Source organism: Chelonoidis abingdonii, chromosome 1, assembly GCF_003597395.2.
Source record: "Chelonoidis abingdonii isolate Lonesome George chromosome 1, CheloAbing_2.0, whole genome shotgun sequence".
NCBI lineage: Eukaryota > Metazoa > Chordata > Testudines > Testudinidae > Chelonoidis > Chelonoidis abingdonii.
Window position 1 is genome coordinate 138530677 of NC_133769.1, and position 19485 is coordinate 138550161.

Here is a 19485-nt window from a genome sequence, read left to right on the forward strand (position 1 = left end):
ACCTAATCCATTTTTAAAGTTACAAGATAATCTTTACTATTTTCTCTCTTTAATTAAGTTTCTTGTTTAAGAACTGATTGTTTTTTATTCTGGTGAGACCGCCAGGAGAGGGCTGGGATTTCACCAGGGAATTGCGGGGGGAGAAAGGAGGGAAGGAAGAGAGAAAGTAATTTCTCTCGGGTGTCAGGATTACTTTCTCTCTCAGGAAGAGCTGGAGGGAAAGAGAAGGGAGAGAAGGTGAATTTTCCTCTCTAGTTTTTAGATTCAGGAGTTTTGAATCACAGTGGATCTTCCAGGATAAACCCATGGAGAAGGAAGCTGGGGAGAGGCAACGGTGGGGGAAAGAGTTTACTTTCCTTGTGTTGAGATCCAGAGGGTCTGGGTCTTAGGGGTCCCCGGGCAAGGTTTTGGGGGGGACCAGAGTGTACCAGGCACTGGAATTCCTGGTTGGTGGCAGCGCTACGGGTTCTAAGCTGGTGATTAAGCTTAGAGGAATACATGCTGGTACCCCATATCTTGGACACTAAGGTTCAGAGTGGGGATTGTACCATGACAGCTTGGTAGCAAATACAATATTGTAGTTAAGGTTGCAAAACAGTTTCTGCTGTAAATCAATGTTTGCTCATAGCTCTCTGAAAGGTTCTACTTTCTAGGCTGAAATTTTCCACCATTGGTCTCAGCCAAAATGTGAATTTTATGGGAAAGTTTGAGGGGAAAATCCATTCAGCTGTTTTTGAGTTCCGCAAAGCTGGGAAAAAAATATTTTCTTTCTCTTATAAACAACTTAAAATATATTAAGATACACATCCACTAAAGAAAACAGGAATAGAAAATACAAATGTATACACCAGGACTGTGTATGTAGCTGTCTAGGAATCTTAACTTGTACAGTTAACTTTTATTTTAAAGACCTCATACTACTCAGATTTATATTGGTATAATTTCACTACTTTCACTAGAGTTACTCTTAAATCAGTGCACATCAAGTGAGATCAGAATTAGGCTCCAACTGTACAAGTTTGCAGTTGCATTTACTTTTTTTAAAAATTAATGTGCATTAACTTTATGCAATTTACATGTATGTATATAGAATCAGTATGTAAAACCATTAATCTTAATGTACAATTTATGCCACTTAACACTGTGTTGTAAGAAACTAGAATTCTCATATTTCGTCAGACCATGAATATACCAAATAGCATCCTACCTATGGCCTTAGCCAATATCCGAAGCTCCACAAAAGGATGGAGAAGGGAAAAAAACAAACACCAATAATTCACCTAGGGTGAAATTCATCCCTATGCAGAGGGCAAAGACAAACCTCTATTACTACTGAGAAAGAGAGACATAAGTGATACATACACCTTGTGCTAGTCAGCTGTACAGGCTGAATTTCATCCCGAGGTGATTGAGCTATGATGCACATGAGAGATGGGCTGACCACAGGGAGGCTCGGTTTAAACCCTGAAGCATGAGGTTTGCTTGTTTAACATAACTAGAAATCTCACTCACCTTTCAGGGGTGGGAAGTGGATTCATGCGAATGCACTTCTGAACTGTGTGTCTTTGCTGACTAAGGGCAACCAACTGTGAGTGAGGTGTTGTGATGGGAAGGCAGAGTGATGTGTTAAAGAGATGGTTGTCTGGAGTTTCACATCCCAAGGTGGGGAAATGCCACTGTCCAACATATTTTGTAGTGGGTGTTTGCTTATGGTTACCTGCTCTTGAATATTGTTGTAGTGTTCTCCTAAATTAATTTTAGGTTCCCTGTCCCTTTTTTAATAAAAGTTTTTTCTTTTGTAGTATACAGATTCAGTGCTCACAAGGGGGCTGGGGGTGGGGAGTATTGCGTCTTAGCAGTACACTGGGGTCATGTTTAGTTTTTTTCTGGGTTACTGAGGCTAGAGTTAGTTCTGTTTTGTATTGTTAAAAAGAACCCCTAGATATTGTACCCAGCCCTTTTGTGTAAGTTTGAAAGCTTGTCTCTCTCACCAACAGAAGTTGGTCCAATAAAATATATTATCTCACCCATCTTGTCTCTCTAATTTCACTAATAGTCATATACTTACCTGCATCTTATTAAAATGCTACCACAGTACTTGAGGTTGAGCTGACATTTAATACTCAAAATGCCCTAGGCATAAGTGCATGGATTTTCCCACGCTCCATTTACTGTAGCAAGAGAGTCTCTGAGGTTAGCCACAAATCTCTGCAAGACAGTGACCAGTATATATAATTTACTACCATGAATGCCAGGGGTCAGATCTTCAGCTGATGTAAATCAGTGAAGTCTCATTGATTTGAATGGGGCTATGATGACTTAGACCCACTCACTGATGTATTGAGAAACTATAGTGTCTGATGTGACTAATGCATTACAAAGGTTCTCAGGTTTGATGCGGAACATCCTGAGGAAATGCTGATCTCAGATCTCCTGTGTGTGAGTAAGAAGGGAAGTGTGGGTGGGGAGAGGATTAGGGGATTCCTAATCCTTAAGACTTGGAAAAAGCCATAACTCAGTACTGAACTTTCTTTAATAAATAAAACTTCTTTTGCCCTTTGTCCTCCAGCCCTTCACCCATTTCTGAAAAAGAATAATGGGCCTCAGCTAATAAGAATATTTAATTTTTCTGTGCTTAGGTGGGGAAACCCTTTTTGTCAAATCTTGTGCTCATCTTCACAGTGAGAAGCTTGGATCAGAAGCCTAGATGTAGTCACCAGAGAAAATGAGTTAGGTTGCCTTGTTCTAGTCCCCATCGTTCATATAATTAAAACTGTCATGTAGCTTGTCAGGAGTAGTAATTTCTCCTCCAAAGGGGTTTAAGACTAGAAAAGCAAGTGAAGGCTGTACGTCAGGACTCAGGTGCAATGAGAAACCTGGTACGGGGTGCAGGGGGGTCCCTAGCACATTGATTGTCTAGAGTGGCCACTATGTCTGTCTTACACCTATGCTCTTAATCCCTTCACATTCATAAGCAATGCGCTAATGTATACAGTTTTAAGGGGGAAAAAATTCAAACCTCTTGCAAATATTACCCAAATACACATACTTTCATATCTGTAAAGCTTACACCAGAGAGCCCTCCAGTGGCAATGTTTTAAAACTGTTTTCAATCGAGATATGAACAGGTAGAGATTTGTTCAAATCCAAATACCTGTAATACATTTATGGAATTTTTTTATATAGATTATGATTACATGGTATTAAAGATTGTCACTAAAGGATAAAGCAAGTGGAAATTGCTTGTATTGGGTGGACAGATTACAAAATTTAAGTTGATAACCCCCTTGTGTGGGTTCAGCAAGTATTTGATCTTCATGTTGGTTATGTATCCTTGCAAATCTGACAAGATGACCAGAAGCATATGTATTGTGACTCTATTTATCTAGAGACTGATATGTTCTCAGGATACATGGAGTTGCATTTTGACAAGTTGCAAGCCAACCAGTTTAGCAAACGCTGAACACTGCAAGATAAATTGACCCCATGCAGAGAGGGCTAGAACATAGGTTATGCACAGTGAAGCTCACCTTAGAGGGGTTACTTGTTACTTTAGCCTTGATTAGGAACCCTGCACAGAGATTAATTTCACCCATAGTTCAAACTGGGTCTTCACAATCAAATATACAAGTTGAATTTCATTTTCAGTAACCAATCTAGCATAAAGTTCTCTTCTCTTCATATATATGTTGATAATACTTGAGCACTTCTATGTTCACAGAAAGGAAAGTCCAAGAGGAATACAATCAAATAGAATTTCACTTTTGAAGTCACAGTTTTTCCACTACAGACTCAGGTCTAGTCAGATTTAACAATGATCTAATAATCTTCCAAAGTGTGCAGATGTAATCTGCTGGTCAGTGTGTTATCCATCTCCTTCTGTGCCTGATTCACAGAGGCTGTGAGTTTGTTGTAGCTCCCAGCTGCAGCACCCTGTTCTTTAGTTACATGCTGTTAAACATAATATTCTTCAATGAAGCAACTGTTTACTAATTAGCATTCACTAAAAGGGAGATTTTTAAAACCAGTCCCCTGAAAGTCAGAAACAACAGGCTATGTTTGACTTAGGGAAATAGTGCACACAATCACAAATAAGTTAGTGGGGTATGGGCCTCTTGTTTACTGGAATGAAGAGCCTTTTGCTCTGAGAGAACTCTTCCATTGGATTTCATTTGGGCCACATAGACCCTAACCCTGCAGTCACTTTAGCAGGGGCTTAAATTTAAGTATGTGAGTAGTCCCACCGAAGTCAATTGGACTATTCACATCTTCAGGGCTGTCCTTAAGATTTAGGGGGCCCTATGCAGTATTATTAAACTGATGCCCCTACGCTGGTACATTCGGCTCTGTGAATGCTAGAGCCCCAAGGCCAGCGCATTCGGCTGTGTGAATAGGGCTTCTGCCTAGTAAGGAGATTGCAGCATGCACACTGGGTGTGCGAGAGCCAACCCGTTCTTACCTGCTGTCCCGGTCATAGGTGCGGACTCCAGAAGTGGGTGCTCCGGGGCTGGAGCACTCACGGGGAATATTTAGTGGGTGCAGAGCACCCACCAGTGCTAAGCTCTGCCCCCTCCCATGCTGGCAGCCCTACGCTTACCAACTCCTCCCTCTCCCTCCCAGTGCTTCTGGAGTGTTGCAAACACCTGATTTGTGGCATTTAAGCTCTGGGAGAGAGGGGGAGGAGCGAGGACAGGGCATGCTCAGGGGAGGAGGCAGGGAAGAGGCAGGGCTGAGGTGGTGCAGGGGCAGGAAGAGGAGGGGCAGGGACTTGGGGGAAGCGATGGAGTGGGGGCAGGGCCTAGAGTGGAGTGGGGGTGTCAAGCACCCCCCCAGAAAGATGAGAAGTCTGCACCAATGGTCCCGGTGGTGCTCCAAATTTTTGGATGCCCTATCCTACGTATGCCTAAAAACGGCCCTGCACATGTTTAAGTTTAAGCACATGTGTATGTGTTTGAAGGATTAGGGCCATATTCTTAATCTACACCTGGTTAAACAAGCGTTTAGTTAAGCAGGGTTGCAGCATATAGAGCAGTAGTTCCCAAACTTTAACAACCTGCGAACTCCTTTCACTAAAATGTCAAGTCTCGTGAACCACCTCTTAAAAATGAATATTTCCAGGGATTTTCTGCTTTACTGGAGTATAAATTATAAAAGCAGTGATCTTGGAAATAATTTGTTTTTATGACATGCTTATTACAACTTAATTATTATTATTACAATATTTTTAATACATTATGAAAATGGCAATACTCTGCCAAGATCTCACTTTCGTAGCTTGTATCACTTAGAATAAGCCTGTTATAAGACAAGGCTCCTATGTTTCATCAAGGAGTATCAGATGTGAAACAGCATGAAGGTATTTAAGAAGCCAACTCAAAGAGTTCCTCCTACACAAACATTCAGGTCTTCAGCAGTCCACGCAAACAGTGCACATTACAGCAAAGCTTAAACTTGTTCTTCATAATAATTTTTAAACCAATACTAGCTGTCTATTTAATTTTAAAAACAGCAAAAAGTATCCACCTCCCTTTCCATTTCTTGTGAGAAGTCTTGAAGTCTAACTCTCCTCAGTGTGATAGATACGCTTGCTTTGATCTGCTTAACACTTGGAAGTCTAGGGGCTCCGGGCTGCTGGCCCTGTGCTGCAGCTCTATCCGCCATTGCGGCATTTTTTCCTGAGAACCCCCGGTAACATTTCATGAATCCCAGTTTGGGAACCACTGATATAGAGGGTTGAGTTTCCATGATTTTTTTGTCATAAAGGTAGTTTATATCCAGAAATGTTACTGTCAAGCATCTACTTTCATGATAGAGGCCCCAGTCCTGCAAAGAATTATGCCCTTGTTTAAAAATCATGTGAGTGAAGATCTGCATTTCCATGACTGAGGCCACAGATTATCATTATTTTGCTACTGAGCACATTTTAATGTTCTTTTTTTTCTTTAACAATTTTGTTAATGTATTCATGCAACTGAACTGGCTCTTTATGGTGCTTCAATTTAGTGTTTTAATTTCCCATCAGTTTTTGTGGTAGTGGAATTTCATTATAATTCCTTTATATCTAGTAGGGTGTGGGTCTCCCCCCCCTGATGTGATCATACTCTAGTTCAGAGGTCTCAAACACGCGGCCTGTAGGGCTCTTCTGTGTGGCCCGCCAAGCTTCCCCTGCCCCCTACCCCTCTGCTTACCTCCAGGCCAGGGGTGGGCAAACTAAAGCCCACGGGCTGAATCCGGCCCACGGGAGTGCCCCTCCCGTGGCACCGTGAGCCCCGCGCCACTCCCTTAAGCGGCTGGCAGCACATCCCTTCCGGCCAGAGGGGAGGGAGGAGGAGGCAGAGGGCTCCTGCGTTATGTCACTTCAAGGTACCGCCCCCCACAGCTCCCATTGGCCGGGAACAGGGAACCGAGGCCAAAGGGAGCTTCGTGGGAGGTACATGGAGGAGCAGCAGCAGAGCCCTGTGCCCACCCCTGCTTCCCCAAGGGCCGTGGTTCCAGCTGCTTCCTGGAGCGGAGCGGCAAGGGGCCAGGAGCCTGCCCTGGCCCCGATACGTGCCGCTGCCACCCCAGAGCCACTCTAGGTAAGCAGTGCTGGGCTGGAGCTCACACCCTGCACCCCTCCTGCACCCCAACTTCCTGTCCTGAGCCCCCTGCCACACCCCACATCCCTCCTGCACCCAACTCTCTGCCCTGAGCCCCCTGCCATACTCTGCACCCCTCCTGCACCCAACTCTCTGCCCTGAGCCCCCTGCCACACCCCACACCCCTCCTGCACCCAACTCCCTGACCTGAGACCCCTGCCATACTCTGAACCCCTCTTGCACCCAACTCCCTGCCCTGAGCCCCCTGCCACAGCCCACACTCCTCCTGCACTCCCTGCCCTGAGCCACTTGTTGCACCCTGCACCCCGACCCTCTGCCGGACCCTCAGCCTTCTTGCACCCCACACACCAACTCCCTGCCCTGAGTCCCCTGTCACACCCTGCACCTCTCCTGCAACCCCTGGTGACAGGGAAGGGGCAGCATTGGGGTGGGAACTTTGGGGAAGGGAGTGGGAAGCGGTGGGAAGAGGTGGGGCAGAGGTGGGGCCTCGTGGAAGGGATGGAATGGGACAGGGCCGGGGGCAGTGAGGGTGGGGGTGTCAGTGATGCAGTCCTTGGGCCAATGCACTAGACCTCATGTGGCCCTTGTGGTCATTTGAGTTTGAGACCCCTGCTCTAATTCTTACTACTTTATTAAAGGGGAGATGGAAAAGATATGGCATGAACCCTGCACTGCACTTGTACTAAAAAAAAAATCACATTAAAAATAAAAATAAAAAAGTCACTTAATGAAATGATCTCTGGAGGAAAAAGAGTCTTTGTAGAAAAGGGGTCACCAGTGAAATGATTAAATTAAACATGAAACAATGATCACTAACACATCCCTTTCTCCATATCAGCACTACCTTATAAGGGTAGAAATGGCCTGGAAATGGAATTTCTATCCTTGTGAAACATTCTGCAATGCTCCCAACTTCCCCACTGGACTCGCTACCCCACAGAGCTGGGCAGCGTAGGAAGCCAGGCATACCGGCAGGAGGGCTGGCTGGCCAGCAGAGGGTGTTCTTGCATGGATCAACTGCTTTGTATTTCACTTCCTTTCCCTGAAAGTGAGAGTCACTCTTTTACGTAGGTTTCAGAGTAGCAGCGGTGTTAGTCTATATCCGCAAAAAAACAGGAGTACTTGTGGCACCTTAGAGACTAACAAATTTATTTCAGCATGAGCTTTTGTGGGCTACAGCCCACTTCATCAGATGCATGCAGTAGAAAATACAGTAGAAAGATATATATATACACAGAGAACATGAAACAATTGGTGTTACCATACACATCCTAACGAGAAAAGAACAAGAGTACTTGTGGCACCTTAGAGACTAACAAATTTATTTCAGCATGAGCTTTCGTGAGCTACAGCTCACTTTTTCAGATGCACAGAGTGGAACACACAGACAGGAGATATTTATACATATCCTGTCTGTGTGTTCCATTCTGTGCATCTGAAGAAGTGAGCTGTAGCTCACGAAAGCTCATGCTGAAATAAATTTGTTAGTCTCTAAGGTGCCACAAGTACTCTTGTTCTTTTTGCGGATACAGACTAACACGGCTGCTACTCTGAAACCTATCCTAATGAGAGTGGTCAGTTAAGGTGAGCTATTACCAGCAGAAGAGATGAGGAGTGGATGGGTCATTACACAAAGTAAAACTATTTCCCCATGTTTATCTCCCCCGCCCCCGGTTCCTCACAACTTCTTGTCAACTGCTGCAAAAGGACCATTTTGATTACCACCACAAAAAGTTTTTTTTCTCTCCTGCTGGTAATAGCTCACCTTAACTGATCACTCTCGTTAGAGTGTGTATGGTAACACCCATTGTTTCATGTTCTCTGTGTATTTATATATCTTCCTACTGTATTTTCCATTGCATGCATTCGATAAAGTGGGCTGTAGCCCATGAAAGCTTATGCTCAAATTAATTTGTTAGTCTCTAAGGTGCCACAAGTACTCCTGCTCTTTTATGTAGGCTTCAGTGACATAAGGACTTCCTTTTTTCTATATGGCAGCACCCACTATTTCTAATAACTAGAGTAGAACAACTTTTCTAATCGAAACCTCTGTATGAAGAAGTTTGAATTATCTTCAGCCATAAAATAAAGTTGGAGAAGAAAAGTTTGTCTCTCTGGGTGAAATCCTGACTCCAGTAAAGTTAGTGGCAAAACTCCCATTGACTTTAATGAAGGCAGCAGTTCATCCTCTGTGAGTAATAATTGTTTTTTTGTTTTTGTTTTTAGTTTTAAATCCGTTGTCAGTTTTAAGATGGGGAGAAAATAGCAGAAATGAATATTTTTCAGGAGTGCTTTTTTTTTTTTAACTCGAGCTCCTGATCTCGTTTTCTCATGTAATCAGTTTTTAAAAGGTGAATGTCACCTCTGAGTGCACACATCCTGATGTTCTACGTTCAGAGATCTCTGTGGAACTTAAGTGATGCATTGCCCTCCTGAGGATCTGCTGCACCGGAGGGTGTTTCGCCCACAGTGAACTAATATGGTAGGTCTTGGAATTTAGAGTCTGGCAAACATCTGGCACATTAACTGTCACCCACTATTTCAGCACAGTATTTTTTTTTCCTGAAGCTAAATTTCACATAGTTTCCTAATCCGAATTCATACATACTAATAAAACAATTGCATATCTTATTTGTCACTGTAGCCTAATTATCGAGTATAATGTTCCTCTTCTAATTGCATAGCTAAGACTTGTAATTACAAAATTGGGATGTGTGACTGTGTAGTCCAAGAACAATTTTATATCACAAAACAGAGAGAGGGACGCATACAAATGCAGTAAATTGATGAGGAATAATGTTCCAAACAGTGTGGATGCAAGTTGGTGCACTGTCGTGGACCTATCCTGTACTCTTTATCTAAGCAAAATTCCTGCAGAAAATGACTTCTATCCTAGGAAAGGCTTTAAAAGATCTAAAATGTTGTCACTGTTTTGTCCTGTGTTTTTCATATCATTTAAAATCAATTTTGCTAAACAAATGATCAAACATCAGGGCCAAATCTCAAGCTGCTGCGAATCAACAAAGTTCTATTGAGTCCAGTGGAGTTGCTCTAATTTGTACCAGAGGGGGGTCTTTCCTACTGTGTTTAAATTCAACAAATGTTGTCTTTCCCCTTAATCCACCTCTCATGGTGATCTCTGCGGTGAAGTTATAACATTGAATTTGTGACATTGTTACTCTATAACAGAGTGGCTGGACCCATTGGCTGGAGAGCCTACAGTTAAGCCAACCCTGATTACAGGATGAGTCCCACCTGAGAGGAATCAGATGTTTTCAGTACCAAGGGAGCAAGAAGGGGGAAAGTCAAGAAATTGCACCAAGTTTGTAAGCACTGTGGGAGTAAGAGGGTGCCTGCAGAACTCAGAGTGGGTGGGTGGGATGCTTAGGAAGCTACAGTTGTGCTTGTAGATCTTGTAGGGAGTATTAAGAAGGCTTCTGCAGGGTTCTGAGTCAATAGAATGAAGACAACAGCTGAAGGAGGCTGAGGAGAAGGGCAAACTCTAGGCATGAGGGATGGGGAAGCAGAAAGGCAATTCCCTCAGTGGGCAGGCAATGTGCCCAGCTGAAACTGTTCTGGGGAGTGTATGCGTTTGTGTTCTACTTGAAAGTCTTTGTTATTGTGAACTAGAGAGCTGCTCTATGGGCTGAGGCCTAGATGCTAGTTTGTATCTGAAGACTCAATGAATTTGACCCCCTGGAGGGGATTATTTGACCTACCTTTGAACTGAATGAGTTTTTAAGGGGCCCTGAAAGGGGGGATGGGTGGGAGGAAACAGGCAGGTTGCATTCAGCATAGCTGCATGGGAGGCAGCTGGCCTGGTTATGCATTCCTATGGCGAGACTGTGATTTCACAAACAGAGGTTGATCATGACCTTGTTGACTAAAGGATTAAACAGAACGGTGAGAATCAGAGCTTCTTCTCCCAGAATCCAGATTTCCCTAAGTATTTTTGCTAAATAAATATTATTAATGTATTGGCAAAGAAAAATGTTTAAGCCTAAATGCTTTTATATCTTCTTGTTTGTCCCAACATGTAAGTCCCTCTCTAATTACTTGCTACAGTAGCTGTCTGCCAGAAATGGAAGGGAGGGAGCTATTTTAAGAAACAAGGAAAAGTTTTCAGGACTTTCTTCCTTATTGACATCCTTGAGAGTGTGGTGGGTTTCTTTTTTCTTTAGGCGTGAACAGCTTTCTGCCTTCTTCTGTGTGAGTTGAATATTGAGTGTATGTCTGTTTGCATGTAGCAAACACTAGAGCATAGGCAGAGATTGCACAGCCCCATCAGTAGTTTGTCTGTAAACTTGGCAAAGGCTCTTTTTTTTCCATCCCATATAGCACTTCATTCCCAGTGATTCCAGAAAGCTGAATAGCCTTCTCCTAAAGTGTGCATTAAATTGATCTTGGGGCGACAGATGCAGCAAAGCCTCTGTGCTTGACTGAGTTGGAGTTGTGTGGATGATAATTTTAGGAACAGCCTGTTCACTTTGAAGTAGTTTTGACAGGCTATATGTTGCATGGCTTTTGTGTGTGTGTGTGTGTGTGTACAACCTGTACTTTTTAGAAGTATTAAGGTTTTTGTGGGTGTCTGGTACCAGCATTACAAAATTCCAGCCAGAATGTAAACAAAATTAAGTTCTTCAGCAGAATTCAATAAATATAGGCCAATATAAATCTGTGAAATCATACTGTGCCAAGCAATGCTAAACCTTGTGAAGTGCTGAAATTCCTCACCTCAACTCTTTTCAAAAAGTACCAGAAACAGTATTATATATATATATATATATATATATATATATATATATATATATAAATAGTATGTACTAAGGTTACACACTGAAGCCAACAATCATATTTGTTGCATATTGTAGGGAACTATTTTTAAATCTGATTTATAAATAATAAAAAACCAACAACAACAAAATCAGTTTATAAAATCCAAATCTATTGAAAACATTATCTTTGGAAAATAAATGGTTTTGGTTGGATGAAAATATATATAATATTTTTAATGTGTAGCAATGTAGTTTTCTGGGCCTGTTCCATAGATTCAAAGGTTAGACTTAGTGCCAAACTCCTTGTAAGCTATAGTAGATTCTAGTCCATCTGAGTCTATAAACATTAGGATCTGAGCTCCTAGAATGACAGAGGTTAGAATAATAGTAAACACTATCCAAAGAAATATACAGCCTATTTAAATATTAGAATCTGTCATCTTTTATTTGTACAGCACAGACAGTTGGCTGGTCACTGTGGGGCAGCTAGTGTCTAGGGTCTTTGATGCAGCTATAGAACAATGGTGAAAAACATGGCTCAGAGCATCCATGAGTGACAGCATTCTAGGTAATAGACAAATGTTGAGTTCAGTGGGACAAGCAAAAGGAAATAAAATATCTCAGCAACACTGATGGTAGTTCTTTCATCCAGTTCAAGTGACCTCTTTCCAAGAGAGCCATGCTTGGCCCGGGGAATCACACCATTGCAACATGTACTGACTGGTGGTGTGACTGAGCTGTTGGAGTTGTGCAGTGTGTCTCCACTTTATATTCTGTTTGGGATGCTGTCATGGGGTCTATCAAACCATGTCTATCTCCTGCTGGGGGCCTCAGCACCCTGATACTCTCCTGCTTAAGGAAAACTGACTCAGGGCAGGCTATAAATGAGACATGGTTCTCAAGAAGCCTTGAGGGGCCAGGAGGAGCCAGTGACCAATAGGGATCTAGCAGGCTAGTTAAGAAGGCATGCCTGCTTCCTTGGAAGGACAGTGCTGAGTGAGTGTGGCAAAGGAGAAGAATTCTCCAGAACTGGCCTAGGACTCCAGGGCCAGGTTAGGTGCTTTCCTCAAACACTGTGACTGAGCAGTCACCTTTTGTGTTTGTTTATTAGTTTAAAGGTGCAGGCAGCTAAATCTTGAGTTATAATTAAATATTTAAGGGCGATGTTAAGGACACTGTGTGGACCCTTGTTCTTTAGCCTGGCTGCCACAGGTGCACACAATGCCTTACCTCCACTCACACCACTGCCTGCCAGTGTTGCACAGCCTCCAGAGAGTTGTGCTTATCCCATCGTTCCTGACACATCTCCCTGGAGCAGGTGTGTACTGTCTATAGTGTACAACTGTGCATGTCTCTCTTTGTTCCAGTGGATGCTTTGAATGGCTTTGTCCTGCTTGAGGAGCTGCACATTTATCAAATCAGGGACAGGTAGGGTTGCCAACGTTCCAGGATTCTCCTGGAGTCTCCAGGAATTAAAAGTTCATCTTTAATGAAAGATTATGTCATGTGATGAAACCTTCAGGAATATGTCCAACCAAAACTGGTAACCTTAGGCACAGGCTAGGCCCTGTAGCACCTTCACACTTGTAGCTGCTATGTACCAGTCTGCCACCAACCCTGAACTGTGGCTGGATTACTTCTCAGTTTAGTTACCTGGGGTCCGTTCTGATGAGTGCTACCATCTTTTGGAAAGAGGTGCTGTAGGAGATTAGGAGCTTGATGTTTGTTCTTTTCACTTCCTCAATCATTTTTACCATTTTAATTTTGTTGTATTGAGATTTTCTTCTTTCTTTTGGTTTGTTTTGCATTTTAGCTGAACTAACATTTTCCTTCTCACGTTTCCACTTAGGATCCAGGACAGGAATGGCTCAGGCTCAGGCCCAGGTGGGAATTCTTCCAGTGCCTTAATGCCAAATCAGCCTAGCCAATCCTCTTCCCTGATCTAACTCAGCAGGGATCCAGGTGAAAGTACTGGTCTTCGTGAGTGAGGAGATGAGCAGGTGTTGGAGAACCATGGTGGGACGTAAGTAGATCTACTGAGGGGCATGCAGCTGCGGGGGTGGACTTGCTGTGTAACCTTCAACTACCTTTTTCTGTTATGGTTTTGGGGTACAGAGTGGGGTCAAGAACAGCCAGATACTACACTGAATGCTTGTGGACCTGCCCTGCGTGGGGTGGTGGGGCCAAGCCAAGCCAAGAGTAGTCAAGTACTACTTCTGTTACTCTCAGGCCTGCATGCAGCCAGTGGGTGGCTTGATAAGTGACTAAGCTGGTGCTCTGAGCTATCAAGGCTGCTGCTAAAGGTTGGGCTGCAGCCACATGGGGTTGAACAGGAAAGAGCCCTTTACCGATAGCTCAGGGCTATACAATATTGCCCTTAGTTTTGATCAAAGAAGGTGAGTGATAATTGGCTGATGAGCCATGTGCTGCTGAAAGTGGAGGTGGTTGTCTGGGGTAGTCCGCGTGGGAAGGAAGGAGTCCAGATAGCGTAAAAGAGAGAATAGGTATGAAAAATGTAACAATTAGTAAAATATGTTGAGGATTGTACAGGAAAGTCACTTGCACCTTTTTTATGCATTTTCTCTGATCCTTTTACAAGTGAAAGGATACATTGCACAATCCCCTGCAACTGCCACTCCATGGTGTGTATTGTAGGTTATCAGAGCACGTTCTTGTGTGGCGAAGGCAATTCAGTAAAATGCATCCAAGTGAGGCTTCAGTGTTGTGTAGGCCTTGGTGATCCTCTGCACGGGGGTGAATTTAACACTATCACACACCCTTTTGTGGCTTATTGATCTACTGGCTCATCTTACCTTCAGGGCAAGACACTATTTGTGGCTTCTCGTAGAAGAAGTAGCATTGTACAAACTAGTCCATCCATGGGTATTACTTACACAGCATCACTGTGTCATCCAATGATCAGGCAGTTGCTTTGTTTGCTCTTGCAAAGTAACTTATAGCAACTAGACAATTAACAGACGCTGCCATGTAGTTGTTTGTGTATCACAGACAATGATTCCAAGGATGTTGGTTATGAATAATAACAAAAAGGATCTTGAAAGAGGACAGAATGAGGCTGAAGGGAGCCAAAGAGTATTTTAAGAGCTAATGAGATATTGATCAATGTCTTCCCAAGCCGTGTCCTTTATGCTGTCTGCTTGAAGTACAAAGTAGGAGTTTTTAGTATTCTTTTACTGCATCTTCCTCTGAACATGGTGTACTAAATCAAAGACCAGAAATAATGTCATTGTTTTAAAAGCTATGGGTCAGATTCTCACCTGGTGTAAATCATGGTAGCACTCCAATGACTTCAGTGGTAACACTGATATAAAACAGTTGAATGTCTGGCCCATAAAATTCTGTGTTAGGGTAGTGAACAAAAGTGACAAAGTGATTCTTGTAAGGTCTTATTAAACTCAGTGACAGCAATGACCATTTTCATTGGACATGATTTATTATTGGCTATTACACATGCTGTTCATATTCTCCCATTATTCTCCTTTCCCTTGACTTGAGTTTGCTGTAGCTCTTTATATCACACTAAATTATAGAAGTCAGATTCAGGGCTCTTTGATATAAGGCTAAGTGAAGATTTATGTGGGATGTGTATCCTGCTATTGATCAATGGGGTTTGTTCAGTAGGGGTGAAATTCACGCATATGGCCAGTACAAGGCATATGCGTCACTTTAGTCCCACTTAAACCTTGCAATAAGGAGTTAAGTGAGTCTCAAGTGTTGCATAAACTGTGCTGGCCTTCTACACTAGGGGGAATTTCACCATAAGAATGGCCATGCTGGGTCAGACCAATGGTCCGTCACAGTCTAGCCCAGAATCCTGTCTTCCGACAATGGCCAGTGCCAGGTGCTTCAGAGGGAAGGAACAGAACAGGCAATCCTGTCATCCACTCCCAGTTCTGGCAATCAGAGACTAGGGACACTCAGAGCATGAGGTTGCATCCCCGACCATCTTGGCTAATATCAATGGTGTGGGCATACCATGGATTTTTATAGTGGCATTGTGCTATTTCCTGTCTAATTGTCTATCCCTTTCCACCAACCATGCATAGCCACCATTTGTATTTAATATAATCTGCATAACCCCCCTCTGCATTGTAGTTGAACAGACCTTTGTTCTGTCTGTGCCTCAGCTTTTCCCTATGCAAAATGGGGAGAGGCACTTTAGAAGTTCCAAGTGCTTTATAATAAAGTTCCATCAGTCTAAGAATCTCAATGTTTTCTTCTTAGCATTATTAGTTCCTGTTAGAGAGGAGGGATAGTCCAGTGGTTAGCATGCTGGTCATCTGTGATTTGAAAGGCCTGAGTACCAGTCCCTGTTCTGCCACAGATGTTTTGTGACCTTTTGTAACACAATGCCTCAGTTTCCTATCTGCATAATGGGGATAATAGTGCTTCCCTTCCTCACAGGATAATTACATTAAAAGATTGTGAGATACTATGGTAATGGGAGCAATACAACCACCTTTGGTGGATTTTTAATTTAATATTGAAACTTCCTAGTTTGTAGACTGCCAGCAAATGTCCCTATTGCCAAAGGCAAAAATAAATATGGTTGGTGCACTTGAGGTTTTGGGGCCTAGTCACCATTTTGTTACTCAGTGGAGTTACCCTGCAATGAAACTAGAGTAACACAGTAGTGAGTCAGGCCCAGTATTATTACTATGATTTATCTCATTGAAGTATATGTATTTTAACTGCAGAAAATCGTGAAGCAAAATATGGTGAATAGTAAACACTGATTTATTTTTTTTTAACTTCACTTCCTGTATTGTACCTATGGTTTTATCAGTTTGGTAACATACATTGCATAAATATAGTATGTGCCTAAGTGTATATTTCATGTGAGTGTATTATATGTGTGGATTATGATTGATCAAAGAGAAAAGTACAAGGAATATGTGGTACAGTGGCTGCCATTGAAAACTCAGTTTACCCCTTCCTAATGATTGTGGTGTCTCCTGATCTCATTATAAGTAGTTATTTGGATTGCGGTTTCTTTGGGGTAAGGATCCTTCATACACGTTTATACACCTCTTATCAAAATGGTGGCCCCATGTATGATTGCGGCCTTTGGATGCTGCCATAATATAAATATTAAAGAGTAGCAGCACTGTATGTCCCTTTGGATGTGTGGAGTGATGGGGAGGATGGTAGTGCTGGATGCTCAAAATTATTCTGTATAGTATCTTCTGGTAGAAAAGAAAGAACACTAGAAATGATGACTGAACTGAAGAGCAGAGAGAAGAGGGTCACTTATAGACATGCATAGTGCAACATTTGACATCTAGATACCTCAGTGATGGGTCTACTAGACATCCATTGATGTGGTAAGTAGAGAAGTAGGTTCAGTTATGTCCAGTGAAGTGAGTGAGCCAGACATTGTTTTTTGCCAACCTTCCTGTTGCTGTACTTGAGCTTCATTATTTAGGTTGCTGGAGATTTATAGCACTTGCAGGAGAATATATCAGTTACAGAGAATACCCGAAAGCCTGCTGCCACGTTTATAAGCAATTAGTGTGTACAATACCTTGGATTGTAAGCTGGCAGGCTGGCTTCAAGCAATAGAGATGAAAGGATCTCATAATGCGCGTCACATCACATACATTTTTCTTCAGGACCTTGAAAACTAGGAACATCTGTAATGAAGTATGCAGAGCAGATATGCTGGACTGAGTGCTGTATGCTTTGTCTTTCTCTGAGTAAATTTAAAGTGTTTATGCAAAACCTGTACATCGGGTGACTTTCATGTGATAGGGTACAATTAATCAAAGTGTGGAAAACTGTTCTCAGGGATCTACACTTGGCAGTGTTTGGATTATTGCAAGAAGGAGTAATGTAATCTATTTGTTTAGCAAATTAAACAACATCACCAGCAATGATGTCTCAACATTGGCAATGACACTGAGCATCACATCTTTTCAGTCATCTCTTTCCCATACAGGGAGCACTTCTACCTCCATGTAGGTTCTGTGTTTTTGTTCTTGATGTAGCTGGTACTCTGTATTTCTGTATTAAGACGTGGAAATACATTTCATAAAGCATTTCCAGTAGCAGAAGAGCCATTGAGAGATTTGCCCCAGAATATAAATTTCTCAGCCAATTCTTCTCAAAGTCAAAAGTGAATAAATAAGAATGACATCCTAAAAAAAAAAAAGAGTAAAATGGATCACCTAGTGCCAATAGCCATGTTCACTGATGTGGGTGCACTACTGCCCTCTGCTGCTTGGAATATGTCTGTCACAGCGTTGCAAAACACACACATGCCAAAAACCAAGCCAGTGTTTGTTTTCCCCAGAGTTAAATCAGGCTTTCCTGGGGTATCTAGGTGGGTCAGAAACTGACTCATTCTCTGCAGTGATATGTTTTAAATTTAATTTTCTCATTTTAAGCTCTTCGAGGCAACAGCTGTGTCATTATAGTGCAGGGGTCAGCAACCTCTGGCACATGGCTCGCCAGCTGGGCCAGTTTGTTTACCTGCCACGTAGGCAGGTTCGGCCAACCACGGCTCCCACTGGCCACGGTTTGCCGTCCCAGGCCAATGGGGGTGATGGGAAGCTGTGGCCAGCACATCCCTCAGCCCGCGCTACTTCCTGCTGCCCCCATTGGCCTGGGATGGTGAACCGCGGCCAGTGGGAGACAGAGTCGGTAGAACCTGCCTACGTGGCAGATAAACAAACTGGCCCAGCCTGCCGGGGTACTTATCCTGGTAAGCCGCTTGCCAGAGGTTGCCGACTCCTGGTATAGTGACTAGTGCAGTAGGAACCTGATCAGTGCCTGTGGTTGCTACCATAATAATTAATACCGTTCTATTTCTCCATTTCCATTTTGTTTTTAAACCAAAATGAAAATGTCATTTTTAATCAGAATGTGAATGTTTTCATTTTGTTTCCAATTTCCCATGTAATTTTTGGTTGGAATCAACATTTTCCCACAAAAAAAATTATTTCAGGTAGACAGTGCGTTTCGGTGGTTTTCAGCCTGTGGTCAGCAAATTCCTGGGGGATCTGTAGACTGTGTCTTAGGGGTCCACGAAAGGTCACTAGAAAAATAAAGTTTCAGATCCCAAAAAAGGCATTCCATTCTTCTGATCAAACAAAAGTATTCGAATACTCCCAACCCAGAAGTGTTGTTACTATAGGAGCTTACAGTTTAGTGCCCTTTCTCATGCTACATCAAATGCTGTGCCGAACGCATGCAACATTTATAGTTTAATTCTGTTCAGTCAGTTTTCAGTCTAAGACTTTTGATAGGGGACCACAAGTTGAATTTCTAAAGGAGTTCACACCTTTGTACAAAATTTTTGTAGGGGTCTGCACATGAAAAAGGTTGAAAACCACTGATGTATTTCAATGGAGAAACTTTCTGTGCAAAAAATGTTAACCAGCTCTAATAATTAATATTTTGCCTGTATAAACATCCCTGGTGGATTAGTTCAGAAGTCAGAATGAGGGATATTTTGTTGTTTTTGGTTTTTTTAATACAGGGGATACCAGAGCTCACCTGAAGGTTGTTAGTAAAGAGCCAGATATGAGAGATTTTGAGGCTACAGGTGAGAGAAGGAATGTAACAGTGAGTGATGGGGGGAAGGGGATGTATGGAGCTGGGTTGCCAGGTTAGGAGAGCCAATGTTAAGAAAGAAGCCTCAGTGTGTATGACTGGGATGAAAAGGCTTAGATGTTCGGTTGGGAGGTAGAAGGTTACAAGGGATGGGCTGGTGAGGGGATGGTGGGGATGAAGATTCTTGCAGGATTGTATTAATTTTCTCCCTGAAACCTATCTATCTTTGGTAGAGCAAGGAGTTGAGAAGAATCACTTGTAAAGAAAAGCTGCTGCTATATCCACGCTAATAATCATTCCATGTAGTCATCTTGCACAAGGGGAAATATTAAATCTAAAACCAAGAGATAGTGAATGGAAGTAATTGATGTTCTCCAACCTCTTGGGTGACCTGTGTCAATAGAGTGAACACATCTTAAAAATTAAACAGCTATTGATGAAGTACTTGTCCGATTTTAATGGGCACTTACCATTCCGATGCACCTGAGAGAGGGAGAATCAATATGATCGTTCTTTTTGTCTGTCTATTCATCTTC